Consider the following 17,795-nt stretch of genomic DNA (forward strand, 5'->3'; position numbering starts at 1 on the left):
GTGTATATACCTACATGTGTGAGATGTCTAGATAGTATGAAGTGGGATGCAGAAGTAGTCAGGAAATATGCCAAAGAGATTAAGCGAAGTCCTGATCATGTGCATATCGACAAAACGGGGAAGGCATGAACCCAAGGTCTTACAACCTTAGACTGACATAGTTATTTCTATCTTAAACAAGTAAGGAAGGCTAAATTCGAGTGTAACCGAATATTACATACGCAGATGAGAGCTTTGGGGACTAATTTTGGATTTGAATGTTGACATAATTTTTTATATGCTGTAAAGATATTAAATTTTTGTCAAAATTTGACTTTAAAAATTTTTTTTTTTTAAGTGGGCGTGTTGGTCATCCGAATTTGCCAATTTTTATTCAGAATACATATAGTAATAGGAGTAACGCTCCTGCCAAATTTCAATGATATCTTCAACGACTGCCAAATTACAGTTTGCAAAACTTTTAAATTACCTTCTTTTAAAAGTGGGCGGTACCACGCACATTTTCCAAAATTTTACTAATTTTCTATTCAGCGTCATAAGGTCAACGCACCTACCAAGTTTCATCGCTTTATCCATCTTTTGTAATAAATTATTATATAAAATTATATTATAAATATCTCGCGGTTTTTCGAAATTTATAGTCCGATTTCGTTCATTTTGATTGGCGATCTGAGATGAGTTCCCAGGCACTTATATACCAAATTTCATCAAGATTCCTCGAAATTTACTCAAGTTATCGTGTTAACGGCCAGACGAACGTACGGACATGACTAAATGAATTTCTGTTTTCGCCCAGATCATTTTGATATATAGAAGTCTATATCTATATCGATTAGTTTATGCCGTTACGGGGTATCGCTATGCAAACAAAATTAATAGACTCTGTGAGCTCTGCTCTGCTGAGAAAATAAAGAGGACTGTAAACTCATGATGTGATACAGCTATCAGATCTAGAAGCAGCAAGTGGCAAAGTCCTAGAAAGCTTCTAGTATTTTCCAAGACAATGGAGTAATTTTATAACATAGGTCCTGGTTTTTGATAGAGTTTTTCCAGTTTGGTTATTAACCAAACTTCTGGCAACATAACGAACTCATTCAGTCTATGTGAGATCCTCTTAGGCCGGCCAGTTCAACCTATCCTATATTTTCATAGCTGTTTTTGAGCTTTCCGGTCGGTTAGTTCAATTAAAAACACACATTTTTTAATCCTGCGCTAAATAAAAAAATATCAATTGCCGTTTTCCAAAGAAATATTTAACAACTTTACGGCATACGTTTGGGAGAAATCAAAACGAGATAGGAGGTTCTTATGATCCATCAAGCAGAAAAGCGTGGATAAATGCGCGGGGCTGAAAAATTTGTAAGATCATGGGCGCAGCCTTACAATATTTGACTTACAAACTGGTTCATATCTCTGAGGAGAGAAAACATAAAGGTCACGATGGGCATATTAACACCATGGGCATTTAACACTGCCTTCTGGCGTCAAATGCTTACAAGTTAAGTCTCGTCAGTAACAGCAGATGTAGGAGGTGTGAGCTGCAGGAATAAGCGGTTGAATAAGTTCTGTGTACATGTACAGCGCTTTCCAGATCAATGCTCCAGCTACTATAAGCGGCAGAGTTGCCAGATCTCGAGTCAGGAATTAAGCTAGGTCCTAGAAAACTGTTAGAATTTGCCAAGAGGATGGAGTTATTTTATGATACAGGAATTAGTTGGGGTTTTTAATGTTTGGTAGTTGGGGTTTTTAATGTTTGATCGGTCAGTTCAACCTAATTTAACCTTAGCTCCTTGTTGTTGTTTTAATTTTTGGGGTTTGCCATCAGAACTCGAATTCAAGCCTTTTAATTATTTTCATTGAGCCAGGTTTTTAAATTGTAGATTGGTTTTTAGAGATCGTATGCTGATCTTTGAATTAAATAAACGTTTATTTTCTACTACCCGTTTCGACGCAATTTCCCGTCTTGACGATGAAGAAAGTCATGTCGACTGCTGAGTAGAATATCACCCTATCATCCGGCTCGTGTTTCGAAAACGCAATATCTCATCAATATTGTTTCAATAACACCTCAAAATTTGTTTCAAAAATACCATATCCGAACTCAAATGCAGAACATTTTACAATTGCTGAGGGGTCTATGAAACAATTTCAGAGATAGGGTATTATTCAATGGCATTATGAAATAGGGTGATATTTCGCACAATAGTCGATGTCAAATTGTTAAGATTACTTTCTAATGTAGACAAAAAATTGCATCGAAATGCGTAGAAGAAAATACACTTTTTTCAAAGATCGGCCTAAAACAACCCATCATGATTATTCTTTTATATCAAAACTAATATTTTAACTAGTCAAAGGCTAGTATATTTTTGAAATCTGACAGAAATTATCTATGCAATAGTTACCAGCTCATTGTATGCAAAAAAAGGCGCATCGATAGACTAGTTTGACCCAGCTTTGATACTAGTTGCAAGGTAGCTTGCAACTAGTTGATTTGCCTACTAGTTACTCATTGCCGTTTGTAGGAATTGTGTCAAACAATATAGTTGTGTACATGCAGTATAGTTGGATACATGCCAGTAGTGTAATGAACATTTCCCGCACTATACATTTTTATTCATTTCTGAGGTTATTTGCAAAATAAATAAATTGATAAGGATTTCAGTAGCTCAATAGGGAGCAGGAAAAAATGTGAATGAAAGTTCGTGAACTGATCGAGTAACAATATTATGTGTTGCTTAAATCGTAAAACTTATCTGCAGTTTGTCCACATCGAATGTTCTTTCGAGTTTTTTTTTAAATGCACTAGTTCAGTGGTGCACCTGAGAGCTTCGTAGAGCTTCGGAAAACTATTCGGCGTTCATCATGTCGTGTGAGCGCAGCGACGGAGATTCAGTAAAGCAAGCAGTCAGTCAATCTGTTTTAGCTTGTACATCGAGCAGTAAACATCTTGTGCATGAAGTTTATGCTCAATCATTCTCATTGTAAACACATACTATTACAAACAAATTTACGTTTGCTTTCGAAGCTCTGCCGGCATTGTGCACCACTGCACTAGCCTAACGAACGACTGTTCGCACACTCTGAAACCTCAATAAGAATCACATTTGGTTTACGAGACTCAATTTGCTATCCTCTAGCTCTGCCAAAGCTTTCCAGTCTGAACACGTTTTCTATATCAAATTGTTTAGTTTTTGATGCTGTAGTTGGTATTTTTTAATTGCAAGGTCTCACTCCACAGAACTTTCATATTTTGGCAAAGACTAAGGCCCGGTTTTTCAGTAGTTGGTTAAGCTAAGCTTAAAATCTAGTCAAATTGAAACTCCATTTAAAATACTGAGCAGTTTAGGGGGTAGGCTTTTTTGTGCGGCAACGTTGCTTTTTTTTATCTAGGTAATTTGTAGGTACTGCAACAGCTGGATTTTGTTTACCCAACAACAAACATGGAAAAAAAATTCTCCAGCGAAATATATATCTATTTGCGAAAGTGATATCCAACATCATTATTCAATTATTCATAAAGCGTCAAATTTATTTATTTTTTAAATTATATATATTTGATTTTATTTTCGTGAAAATACTGTAGTATGGAATCTTACATTTTAATGCAGTTAGAGAACCACAAGTTGTTAATTAAATTTTTTCAACTTAAGTAATAGCATTTCTTGCTTTCTAAAAAATTCCTTCTTTTGCTGAGTAGGCTATGATTTTCGAGTTGAGCGACTGCTTCGAAACAACTCTTGAAATATATATGCCAAGTTATCAATATGAGCTCTAATGGTACTCAAGCCCCACTCGGGCTGTTGGGTATATTCGGCGCCATTTCGAACGAACGCAAATAAATAATAGGTTAACTTGAGTTTAACCCTGCCAGATCGGCCGCTTAAGCTCAGATTAAACTTCAGTTAAAGTAGACTGAGAAACTGCAGAAAAAGTTTAAGCGTAGTTTAACTGACAAACTGAGCTGAACTTGTACTGAAAAACCGGGCTTAAGGCGCTCTTAATAAAAAAATTGTAGTACGCATTAACATCACTTAAACTTGAGTTGCCTCTAGTGCAAGATTAATCCGCGCAGAAGTCTTTACAAAAAGAAATTCGATAATTTTAGATTACAGCTGATTATTGATAGCAATTGTAATATTGATATGCATAATTATTTATAAGCAAGCAATGGATTTGCATATAGTAAATACACACACACACACACATAAAAACAATTGGCTAGAAACTTGTCTTAAACCACAATTGTAAGCAATTTAAATCAAAACCGCTTATTAGATGCGGCAAATTGATGCAAAAGTGGTAAGAGACAAATAAATAAGAGGAGAATAGTTGAGAGGGAGTTATTTAGTTACAAAGATTACTCGGATGGCACGCTATCAAAGCATTTATGTGTCATTATAATAAGTGAGCAATTATCGGAGATTCTACTATAGTCCACATCATTTGGTTAGTTGACTGATGAAAGGATGGATGTGGAGTTCAATGTGCAATGTTTTCTGGATCTTATACGCTTAATATATATATGTATGGCTGCTTGTGTATGTAAAATTACATCACTATTACAGTCATGACCAAAACATAATTATCGTAAAATGATATCTACCCGTAAACCAATCAATCGCATTGATTGAAATCAATATTAACTGCCAAGGAGTGTGAGCGTTATATGCATAAGTGGCTGCTCTTTGATGAATAAACTAGTAAGTTGAGACGTATCATCAATGTTGAAAATACATACATATTTATAAGTTTTTAAGTAAGTAGTATTGCTATTACAACATTAACTTTCTAAGTCGAATTTCTAAATCAAAATTAATTGCCTTCGAGAGTTGGAGGAAGAAAAATACCTAAATCATGATCATCAGTGATAGGCAGTGTAGAACTAATTTCGAATTAAATGAGCCTTTTCGGTGTATGTGTCATGATTTCAACACTTATTCTAGTTTATTTGTTATAACGGATTCACTTTTTACCATAAAGAAAACTGTCGTAACAAAAATAAATAAAAACAAGTAAGGAAGGTTAAGTTCGGATGTAACCTAACATTACATACTCAGTTGAGAGCTATGGTGACAACATAAGGGAAAATAACCATGTAGGAAAATGAACCGAGGGAAACCCTGGAATGTGTTTGTATGACATGTGTATCAAATGAAAGGCATTAAAGAGTATTTTATGAGGGAGTGGGCCATAGTTCTATAGGTGGATGCCATTTAGGGATATAGCCATAAAGGTGGATCAGGGTTGACTCTAGAATGCGTTTGTACGATATGGGTATCAAATTAAAGGTGTTAATGAGTATTTTAAAAGGGAGTAATCCTTAGTTCTATAGGTGGACGCCGTTTCGAGATATCGCCACAAAGGTGGAACAGGGGTGACCCTAGAATTTGTTTGTACAATATGGGCATCAAACGAATGGTGTTAATGAGTATTTTAAAAGGGAGTGGGCCTTAGTTCTATAGGTGGATGCCGTTTCTAAATATCGCCATAAAGGTGGACCAGGGTTGACTCTAGAATGTGTTTGTACGATATGGGTATCAAATTAAAGGTATTAATGAGGGTTTTAAAAGGGAGTGGTGGTAGTTGTATAGGTGGTCGCCTTTTCGAGATATCGCCATAAAGGTGGACCCGGGCTGATTCTAGAATGCGTTTGTAAGATATGGGTATCAAATGAAAGGTGTTAATGAGTATTTTAAAAGGGAGGAATCCTTAGTCCCACAGGTGGACGCCTTTCGAGATATCGCCATAAAGGTGGACCATGGGTGACCCTAGAATTTGTTTGTACAATATGGGCATCAAACGAAAGGTGCTAATGAGTATTTTAAAAGGGAGTGGGCCTTAATTCTATTGTTGGACGCCGTTTCGAAATATCGCCATAAAGGTGGACCAGGGGTGACTCTAGAATGTGTTTGTACGATATGGGTATCAAAAGAAAGGTGCTAATGAGTATTTTAAAAGGGAGTAATCCTTAGTTCCATAGGTGGACGCCGTTTCGAGATATCGTCATAAAGGTGGGCCAGGGGTGACTCTAGACTTTGTTAGTACGATATGGGCATCAAATGAAACGTGTTAATGAGTATTTTTAAAAGGGAGTGGGCCTTCTTTCTATAGGTGTTCGCCTTTTCGAGATATCGCCATAAAGGTGGACCAGGGGTGACTCTAGAATGTGTTTGTACGATATGGGTATCAAAAGAAAGGTGTTAATGAGTATTTTAAAAGGGAGTAATCCTTAGTTCCATAGGTGGACGCCGTTTCGAGATATCGTCATAAAGGTGGGCCAGGGGTGACTCTAGACTTTGTTAGTACGATATGGGTATCAAATGAAAGGTGTTAATGAGTATTTTAAAAGGGAGTGGGCCTTAGTTCTATAGGTGGACGCCGTTTCGAAATATCGTCATAAAGGTGGACCAGGGGTGACTCTAGAATGTGTTTGTACGATATGGGTATCAAATTAAAGGTATTAATGAGGGTTTTAAAAGGGAGTGGTGGTTGTTGTATAGGTGGTCGCATTTTCGAAATATCGCCATAAAGGTGGACCAGTGGTGACTCTAGAATTTGTTTGTACAATATGGGTATCAAAAGAAAGGTGTTAATAAGTATTTTAAAAAGGAGTAATCCTTAGTTCCATAGGTGGACGCCGTTTCAAGATATCGCCATAAAGGTGGGCCAGGGGTGACTCTAGAACTCGTTTGTGCAATATGGGTATCAAACGAAAGGAGTTAATGAGTATTTTAAAAGGGAGTGGTGGTTGTTGTATATGTGAAGGCGTTTTCCAGATATCGACCAATATGTGGAACAGGGTGACCCATAACATTATCTGTTGGATACCGCTAATTTATTTATATATGTAATACCTGCCAAGATTTTAAGGGTTTTTTATTTCGCCCTGCAGAAATTTTCATTTTCTTCTACTTAATATGGTAGGTGTCACAACCATTTTATAAAGTTTTTTCTAAAGTTATATTTCGCTTCAATAAAACAGTCCAATTACCTTACCATGTTTCATCCCTTTTTCGTATTTGGTATAGAATTATGGAATTTTTTTCATTTTTCGTAATTTTCGATATCGAAAAAGTGGGCGTGGTCATAGGCGGATTTCGTTCATTTTTCATACCAAGATAAAGTGAGTTCAAGTAAGCACGTGAACTAAGTTCATTAAAGATATGTCGATTTTTGCTCAAGTTATCGTGTTAACGGCCATGCGGAAGGACAGACGGACGACTGTGTATAAAAACTGGGCGTGGCATCAACCGATTTCGCTCATTTTCACAGAAAAGAGTTAACGTCATAAAATCTATGCCCCTACCAAATTTTAAAAGGATTGGTTAATTTTTGTTCGACTTATGGCGTTAAAAGTATCCTAGACAAATTAAATGAAAAAGGGCGGAGCCACGCCCATTTTGAAAATTTCTTTTATTTTTGTATTTTGTTGCACTATATCATTACTGGAGTTGAATGTTGACATAATTTACTTATATACTGTAAAGATATTAAATTTTTTGTTAAAATTTTACTTTAAAAAAATTTTTTTTTTAAAAGTGGGCGTGGTCCTCATCCGATTTTGCTAATTTTTATTAAGCGTACATATAGTAATAGGAGTAACCTGCCTGCCAAATTTCATCACGATATCTTCAACGGCTGCCAAATTACAGCTTGCAAAATTTTAAATTACCTTCTTTTAAAAGTGGGCGGTGCCACGCCCATTGTCCAAAATTTTACTAACTTTCTATTTTGCGTCATAAGTTCAACTCATCTACCAAGTTTCGTCGCTTTATCTGTCTTTTGTAATGAATTATCGCAATTTTTCGGTTTTTCGAAATTTTCGATATCGAAAAAGTGGGCGTGGTTATAGTACGATATCGTTCATTTTAAATAGCGATCTGAGATGAGTGCTCAGGAACCTACATACCGAATTTCATCAAGATACCTCAAAATTTACTCAAGTTATCGTGTTAACGGACGGACGGACATGGCTCAATCAAATTTTTTTTCGATCCTGATTATTTTGATATATGGAAGTCTATATCTATCTCGATTCCTTTATATATGTACAACCAACCGTTATCCAATCAAACTTAGTATACTCTGTGAGCTCTGCTCAACTGAGTATAAAAATAAAAATTTTACGTACTAAAAAGTTCACTTAACAATTTAGTAGATGCATAATTTCTAACTGTTATTTATAATACTCAACTGATGATTTTTTTTTCTGTAGCTGAGCAGTTTTATATCTCAATGCTTAACAAACCTCCGCCTATCAAAAACTGGGCAAAAGCAAAAACAAATTCGCGCGCCATGCGGATGCGCCCCTCGCGTCGGTTGGGTGGGCTTTGGAGGGTATAAATCCGTTGGGTATTATTATCACGCTGTGCATTGTCATATATAATACAACTGAACGTCCTGTTCTCGAAAGTCACTGGAAGTTATAAAAATTAAAGGAACTTCAAAAGTGTTCCTAGCTGTGGACAATGGTGAACAAACCCTTTTTCTATGGAAAGCTTCTCTGCGAAGTCATCTATCTTCATAACTTGCGTGTGGAGTCAGCATTGAACTACATCTATATATATTAAGAAGGATGTCTTTTTCTATTCGCATATGGACTCTGAAACCACTCCATCAATTTTATTCAAATTTGCCGGATAGCTTCTCAGCAACCTGGAGAGTGCTCCTTTGAAATTTCTTTTCCAGAAATAGATAAGCGACCGATCTATTCGAACAAATTCTATTCATGTTTTGATTTGCCTGAAATTTGATATTATGTAGGTAGCCCTCTGTCAAGATTATTAATTACGACACAACTTTTTCCGAAAATAGCCGGCTTGAACTGGGATTGCGTCTGGAACAGGGACTGTCACTGGGACTGGAACTGTGACTGGAACTAGAATTATGACTGAGACTGGAACTGTGACTACAATTGGGACTGAGACTGTAACTGGGACTGGGACTGGGACTGTGACTGGTACTGGGACTGGGACTGGGACTGGGACTGGGACTGGGACTGGACTGGGACTGGGACTGGGACTGGGACTGGGACTGGGAATGAGGATTGAATTTCAGCTGGAACTGGGAATGCGACTGGGACTGGGACTGGGAATGAGGCTTGGATTTCGGCTGGAACTGGGACTGGGACTGGGACTGGAACTGGGAGTGTGACTGTGACTGGGAATGGGACTGGGACTGGGAGTGTGACTGTGACTGGAACTGGGAGTGTGACTGTGACGGAGAATGGGACTGGGACTGGGGCTGGGACTGGGACTGGGACTGGGACTGGGACTGGGACTGGGACTGGGACTGGGACTGGGACTGGGACTGGGACTGGGACTGGGACTGGGACTGGGACTGGGACTGGGACTGGGACTGGGACTGGGACTGGGACTGGGACTGGGACTGGAACTGGGAGTGTGACTGTGACTGGGAATGGGACTGGGACTGGGACTGGGACTGGGACTGGGACTGGGACTGGGACTGGGACTGGGACTGGGACTGGGGGTGTGACTGTGACTGGGAATGGAACTGGGACTGGGACTGGGACTGGGACTGGGACTGGGACTGGGACTGGGACTGGGACTGGGACTGGGACTGGGACTGGGACTGGGACTGGGACTGGGACTGGGACTGGGACTGGAACTGGGAGTGTGACTGTAACGGGGAATGGGACTGGGACTGGGACTGGGGCTGGGACTGGGGCTGGGACTGGGACTGGGACTGGGACTGGGACTGGGACTGGGACTGGGACTGGGACTGGGACTGGGACTGGGACTGGGACTGGGACTGGGACTGGGACTGGGACTGGGACTGGGACTGGGACTGGGACTGGGACTGGGACTGGGACTGGGACTAGGACTAGGACTGGGACTGGGACTGGGACTGGGACTGGGACTGGGACTGGGACTGGGACTGGGACTGGGACTGGGACTGGGACTGGGACTGGGACTGGGACTGGGACTGGGACTTGGACTGGGACTGGGACTGGGAATGAGACTGGGACTGGGACTGGGACAGGGACTGGGACTGGGACTGGAACTGGGAGTGTGACTGTGACTGGGAATGGGACTGGGACTGGGAGTGTGACTGTGACTGGAACTGGGAGTGTGACTGTGACGGAGAATGGGACTGGGACTGGGACTGGGGCTGGGACTGGGACTGGGACTGGGACTGGGACTGGGACTGGGACTGGGACTGGGACTGGGACTGGGACTGGGACTGGGACTGGGACTGGGACTGGGACTGGGACTGGGACTGGGACTGGGACTGGGACTGGGACTGGGACTGGGACTGGAACTGGGACTGGGACTGGGACTGGTACTGGGACTGGGGCTTGGACTGGGACTGGGGGTGAGGGGTAACAACCTCTGTAAAGTTATGCAGATAGAGCAAAGTAAGGGCAAAACAAATACTGCCGGGTCTGCTAGTGCATATATATCTCTGTATTTACCAGGACCGGATTAAGAATGTGGAGGCCCGGTGCTGATTTACTTGTGGGGCTCTGTTTTGAGAATGAGATCGTGAAAAACCAAATTACTTCTATATCATAATGTAAAAAGTTTGGTAAATTGTATAGTTGAACATTACAATACAAGACTAAGTAATAAATGCTTTGGATTTCACACATTTCTATATTATGAAACGTCTAGTGGCAAAATGCATATAACTACTTACAAAAGCCTCTATGAGAATTTTTGGCTGCAAATATAATTTATCTTATAACTTTAAAGGAGCAATTCTTGTTTCTTGTATAGCCGAACGATCTTGGGAACGGCTCAACCGATTTAAATTAAATTTGGCACAGAGATAATGTATCAGCTTCTAAGACTTTCTACTTAGGTGTTGCCACTCAGAATGATTCACAAGGTTGCCACCTATTCGAAAATTAAAACACAATTGCATGAGATATGGCAATATGGGTATCAAACGAAAGGTGTTTCCCTCCGAATTACAATAGGGACATTTTTTAGTAGGGTTGCCATTTCCACCTTTTCGATATTAAAAAAAAAACTGCATGAGGTATGCCGATATGGGTATCAAACGAAATGTATTTCACTCCGCATTACAATAGGGACATTTTTGAGTAGGGTTGCCACTTAGGGTAGCCACCTATTCGAAATTAAAAAAAAATGCATGAGATATGCCGATATGAGTTTCAAACGAAAGGTATTTCACTCAGCATTGCAATAGGGACATTTTTAAGCAGGGTTGCTTTTCGGGGTTGCCACCTATTCGATATTAAAAAAAATTGCATTAGATATGCCGATATGGGTATCAAACTAAAGGTGTTTCACGCCGCATTACAATAGGAACATTTTTGAGTAGGGTTTCCATTAAGGGTTGCCACCTATTCGAAATTAAAAAAAAATGCATGAAATATGCCGATCTGGGTATCAAACGAAAGGTTTTTCACTCCGCATTACAATAGGGACATTTTTGAGTAGGGTTGCCATTTAGGGTTGGGGTAGTTAGACGAAATAGTACTCTACTCATATTCTATTAAAGCTTTAAAGAGGAACATTAAATTAAAAAATCTTCGCAAAAAATCTTTCACATGATTCGACTTAATTTTAAATAATTTTCTTTTAAATGAATAATTGCAATTTCTCACAGATTACTATTAGAAAGATTTCTCAGCACAACGAAACGTTGCCGCGCAAAGCTCGGTCGCCAAGGTACTAATATTAATACCTCTAAAAACAAGCTCAAGCAGTACATCTGTTTCTCAGTTCAGAAGGACTAAATTAATGATTGGCTCTTCCCCATATCTCCACATTTTTGAGAACGATTTTTCACTTGTGCAATTTGTTGTTACCATTGACAAGTAATAGCGTATATATAATGATTTAACAAATGTAAACTACAACTTTTCTGGTTTTGTGTGGAGATTTGAAAATTGGTTTAGTTGGATAAACTTGTTTCCCAAAGTATCTTCTGTGTCTCTCGAAATTCTTCCTAGCTAGATTTCTTCTCATAACATAAGCATCCGCTCAGCAATTGAATCTCCCAGAAACTAAGCTTGTAAGTTTCCGTGCGGAATTTATCTTTAGCTGAGAGTTTTACTGCGGATGTCTGAGAGCCAAGGGATTGCAAGCGAATCGAAGTTGTACAGATTCATAGTCGCTGGTCTCTGAAAACTATTTCGCAGCCTCTTAATATGTATTGATCGCATATTTTTTGTTTTACAAATAATAGCAAAGAAGTCGGAGTAATAACAGCAGTTTGTAGGGTGATTGCAGGGCTTTGAAGAGATTTAATGGTTGAATCATATCTTGTTTGGGGAGGTACATTTTCACTACAAGCCGTGTTCTTGACTTCTAGCCTCATCTTTCTATTTAGCTACATTCTGAACTGTAATCGGTGCATTTTTAATAGGCACATATTTAGCTTTCACTGCTTTTATAACATCAACACGACAAGGCCAACGAGTATCACTCAAACGTTTATTACTGTGAGATACTTTGAGTTGTGAAAAGTTTCTCACTAATATATCGCATCTCATCGTTGAACTCGTCAAAAACACAAAACGCTCTTCTGGCTGCTGCATTACCGGTTAGATTTGTAAAATTCCATTGTATGGGATATAAATCGCATTATCTTTCATTTCTTTAGATTCTTCAAAGCATTTCTTTGTACTTGCCACTGATGCTGTGTGCAGTAACGTACGACTGACCACGAAGGTCTTGAATATCGATGCTATCGTTTTTTAAAAACTGTAGAAATACACCACCCTTGTATTTCACGTATCTTATGGTTACAGTCGGTTGATCAATGCCAATAATCTGGTGATGAATCAACAGATATAGAATGGTTTTTTTTTCTCGTCGTCTTGAGCAGCGCCGGGCAGCGTCACAGCCAGCCCTCGAACCGGTCCTGGTAGTAAACACTTCTTCAATAACACAAATATTCGGTACCTAAAGGAAATATACAAAAAGTCTGAACAATATAAATCAACGAAATAGTATATAAAAAATCAAATTAAAGACACAAATTTACCTTAATTTTATACAGAAAAACAACAACAAATATAACTCGTTAATTCAAGTTTGCTATTTTTAATTAACATGAGCTTTATTTGGGCTTAATACATATGTAAACAAAAATATAAGGCACGTGTTTATATTGATCGCGAAGCTGAGAGATTTATTTATCTTTTTCCACCTTCCAGTGATTTATTCAAAAAATACCTTTTTTTCCAAAATAGTAGTTTTTACTTACAAACTTAATTTGCGTTTAACCATATCACATACGAATTAGACTTAGAGGTGAAAGTAATCATCCTAGCGCGTTAGGGGGTTAGAATATACCCGCGATAGGTATGCCTGTCATAAGAGGTGACTAAAATACCAAATTAATTGAAGGGGTTGTGTAGCGCAAACCTACCAAGGGGTTGCCAGCGCAATATATAGCTTTTCTATTCCAATTGTCAACATCATCTAACCGTGGCGAATCCTGATTCATTAACAGCCGAGGCTCTGGCAACCCCGTATTCCTGATGAATCTAGGCGGTGGGAGGGCGGTATGGCCTGAAAGCGTTCATACCAAATCATCACCGAGATGGTCGGGCTAATAACTTCATGGTGGTTGTTACCCGAACGTCCCGAATTACATCCGGGAAAGAACCATCAACATCGATAACACTCCCCAATGCCTTCGGGGAGTGTTCTTATCAGTACAACAACAACAGGTGAAAGTAATGAATAACTTTTATTTGATACTACTTTTACACATGCTCCCCCACCCGCTACTTCTAACTCAGTGGAGGTCCCCTCTTTCTTTGCTTCTAAAAACGGGTACCTATTGAAACACTTTCTTACCAGGCGATACTTCTTTTAAACTCTCAAACGTTCCTTACTTTTTTCCAAGTTTCCACTCCTATTCACTTGACATTACCGCCTTTGCCGTCTATTTACAATTTTGGCACGCATTTTGTAATCCACTGCCTCAATGCACTCAACTGCCATGAAAAGCGCTTTAAGTTCGCATAATTGCAATATGACGTCAATGCACTTTAATTTGCGCATGCGCAGCCACATATAATACGCTTGATTAAATGCAATGCTATGCATAGCTACATATGTATGGATGTGTGCAGTCCGTTTATTGCCATGCAGCTCAATTGTCTCTGTGCTGTCGCTGTGTTGTTGGTTGTCAGCTTAATTCACAATCAATTTATTTGCAGTGCGTATGACATATGCATACACAGCAATTACAACAACAACAATAACGAAAGCATAGTGCGTAACTAATTCAACAATTATTTTACTTGCTGCGCTTTATATTAAAACTGTACAAAAACTTGATATATGTAAGTAGATGCCTGGAAGACCCAGTTCATAATTATTTTTGCACAGTTTGTTATTGTAACAAAATAAATTCTTTTTGTTTTGTGTTTGTATGTGTTCATGTTTATTTTCCATTTTGATGCACAAAATCAACAAAGTCAATGCAATTATCACAACAACAAAGCAATGTGCAATATGCAGTTTAGTGGCAAAGTGTATGTGTGGAACTATGTTGGGGTATGTTTGTGCGAGGCATGTCAATTAGCAACATGCAACTTTGGCATTATCATTCGACTTGGGTGTTCACGTTGTGCCTCCAACTATGCCAAAAAGCACTTTGTGCATCAACTAAGCCCCAGACACATTACGCACATTTATACACTTATAATAAAATAAACAAACATGGAGCGATTAATTTATTTAGATCAACTAATAACTCCATATTAAATTTAGGGAAAGTCCTATATATATGTATGAGGCATAAAAACCAAAATTATATACATTCAAATAAGGTTCTTCTTTCACCGTCCCCTAACTATCCCCTAGATAGAACCTCTTAAGCTCGCGGTTTCGATAGACCATTATATATCTTCACAGTAAATTTTCTTCTATGGCTTTTGATAGCTTAGCATATTCCTCAACTGCCTTTAAAGGATCCATAATGTCGGCTATGCTTTGCCTTTTATACGCATTTAGTACGATGTAATTGCTGCGTTGACGCAGATTTCTATCCAAAAATGGAAGAATTCGGTCCAGGCCGTTGTTATAGAGTTCCTTAAAGGCTTCTCTCGTTTCTTAATGAGAATATTTAAACTGACTTATGCATGGCCACAGAAAGATGAGCCACCGATCACCGTCCAGTCATACCTTGGCTAATTAAGCTCTGCTGTCCACGTCATATCAAGTTTATAGCTGCATGCTAAAACAACATACATATAAAGGAATAATTACCCTGCTGCATATTTGAAAAAGTGTATATAACAAAAACGAGATTTACCAATATCTTTTCTATCGCCTGCTCTCCATTAAGTGTGGTGCGCATCCGAGTCTTTGAGTATAGCTGTTTCCTTGTCATATTTACCGTAAACTTTTCTTCATTTCCATCTTCAGCTGCCCCCTTGGGACATTTTTCTGAAATCCTCATTCAGTATATCCCATGCCCACTCGTTTCTTTGTAGGACCATTATATGACTCCTCGTTTGCAGCAATTTCTACTTCAGTGGCTTATAACCTATTCTTAATATCTCCTCCTCCTTATCTTCATTTAAAAGATAAAATAAATGTAATGCATGATAACCTCCGAAGAGATTTTAGATCGAGCTTCTCTTCCTCCTATTTGCGTCGTGCTCCTATAAATTTGTCCTAAAAATTGGCAGCACGGGACCTAGTAGTTTGTTTCCGACACCAAATGGCATCTGCAAGGCAGATGAGTTTTTACTGAGAGCATTTCATGACAGAAATGCACTCGGAGCGTTTGTCAAATACTGCCGAGGGGCGACCGCGTGCAGAAAAATTTTCTTTTATTTGAAAAAAAAAAACGTCTAAAATGAAAATAAAAACTTTTATAAAGTACTGGATTTAAAAGAAAACCCAAAATTTACATTTACTGTTGAAAATTCGTGTATAACAATTAAGGACCGGGCTGTCTTCGGCTGGGTAATACCCTTCATGATGAACTATAATACGATTAAATTTGTCCTGAGGTGTACAGATCGTGTGCTGGCCTAACTTCGGTGCTGGTTCTGACTCAAATGACGGGACAGCTCACATCAAAGGACTTTAGAAAATTATTCTAAACCATGTTCGCTCATTTCAAGTAGTTCGGCATGCTTTTCGAGTCCCGAGAAAAGCAACATTAATATACCTGAGTTTAAGAATTCTAAGCGGGCTCGCCCCTCGAAATTGGGTTTGCAACTTCCTCGAGTGTATTTCTTCCTTCTAAAGCATCTGAAGGAAAATGTAATCCCGCCAATTTGTAAAAATAGAAAAAAAAAATCAAATGAGGAAGATATGACAAAAACCCTCTAATCTGAAAAATCGGATCTATGCTATAATGGTCCGATCCGTCTGTTCCGACAAAGAGAAAGACTCTTTGCATTAAAACAGACAGATGGACAGACGGACATGGCTAAATAAACCCAGCTCTTCATCCTGAGCATTGCTGTATACATATTGGTGGGTCTATCCCTTCTCCTTTAAGTACTTACAATTTTCAGGCTCGTGACAAACTTAATACACCATTTCGTTTTCAAAAGAGGTATATAAAGCTAAACCATTACTATCTGTTCAGCAAGGCATGCTCATATTGCTTTATACAATTACTTTTGTTATTGATATTAGTGAAAGATTTCTGAATTTCACTTCTTCATCAGCTAGCTTCTCGGGAGCTGAGTATTAAACACGAAATATCCAATATTCACACTTTATACCACGCCGCTGCTCGCCTTGAAATTGACCTATCAGTATTGACTTGTTGTTGCTATTCTTTTATACACCATTTTATACATACCAATTTTTTTTATCCTTATTGGGCGGAATACTTATACGTGCGCTCTCAAGAGCTTAGTAACATTGGACAGTGCTTTATAAGAAATGCTTCCGCTGTTCACTTTTGTATCGATATTATTACCTTGTTAGCGAGCCATGCTCATAAAAAGCTAAACTTGTGAAAAACGAAAGCTGTATAATCTCAGTTTTAATCCAAACTCAGTTAAGTGATTTATGCCGAGTAAAAGCGTTTAAGATTTAGGGAAACCATTTTAACCGCGTAGTTACATCTTATACTTTACAGTACATATTTTGAAACTTTATGCGGCTTTAAATAAAAGTATTTTAATTAACCAATATTTCTAATCTTTCCTTACAGTTGCTGCCACGTATAAAATCAAAATGAAATGGTAAGTAAAAAATATGTATTTGAAGTAAAGTAGAAACAACCGCTATTTAAATGCAGAAATTAAAAATCACTTTATCAAACATAATCAGATTTTAAAATAACAAAAGCTGCTAAAGAGCGAAGTCATACACCTTATATGGGTTTTCTTTAGCATAGAGGAATTATTACGTGCGGTCGTACAATTCCACAAATACACATTGTTATGCTTTTTATACTCAGTTGAGCAGAGCTCACAGAGTATATTAACTTTGATTGGATAACGGTTGGTTGTACAGGTATAAAGGAATCGAGATATAGACTTCCATATATCAAAATCATCAGTATCGAAAAAAAATTTGATTGAGCCATGTCCGTCCGTCCGTCCGTCCGTCTGCCCGTTAACACGATAACTTGAGTAAATTTTGAGGTATCTTGATGAAATTTGGTATGTAGATTCCTGGGCACTCATCTCAGATCGCTATTTAAAATGAACGATATCGGACTATAACCACGCCCACTTTTTCGATATCGAAAATTTCGAAAAACCGAAAAAATGCGATAATTCATTGCCAAATTTGGTTAAAGCGATCAAACTTGGTAGATGGGTTGACGTTATAACGTAGAATAGAAAATTAGTAAGATTTTGG

At 38.5% G+C, this 17,795-nt stretch overlaps 1 long non-coding RNA gene across 1 annotated transcript in view; it reads left to right on the plus strand.

Moving 5' to 3' along the window:
- The window catches only part of LOC137244923 (uncharacterized), a 76,636-nt gene extending 59,472 nt beyond the window's left edge, over positions 1 to 17,164 (plus strand). The window contains exon 3 of the long non-coding RNA XR_010951224.1: positions 17,140 to 17,164. This is a non-coding gene — a long non-coding RNA (uncharacterized lncRNA). The remainder of the gene's footprint in view (positions 1 to 17,139) is intronic.
- The last annotated feature ends 631 nt before the right edge of the window (positions 17,165 to 17,795 follow it).

This window comes from Eurosta solidaginis, chromosome 1 (assembly GCF_040869045.1).
Source record: "Eurosta solidaginis isolate ZX-2024a chromosome 1, ASM4086904v1, whole genome shotgun sequence".
Taxonomy (NCBI): Eukaryota; Metazoa; Arthropoda; class Insecta; order Diptera; family Tephritidae; genus Eurosta; species Eurosta solidaginis.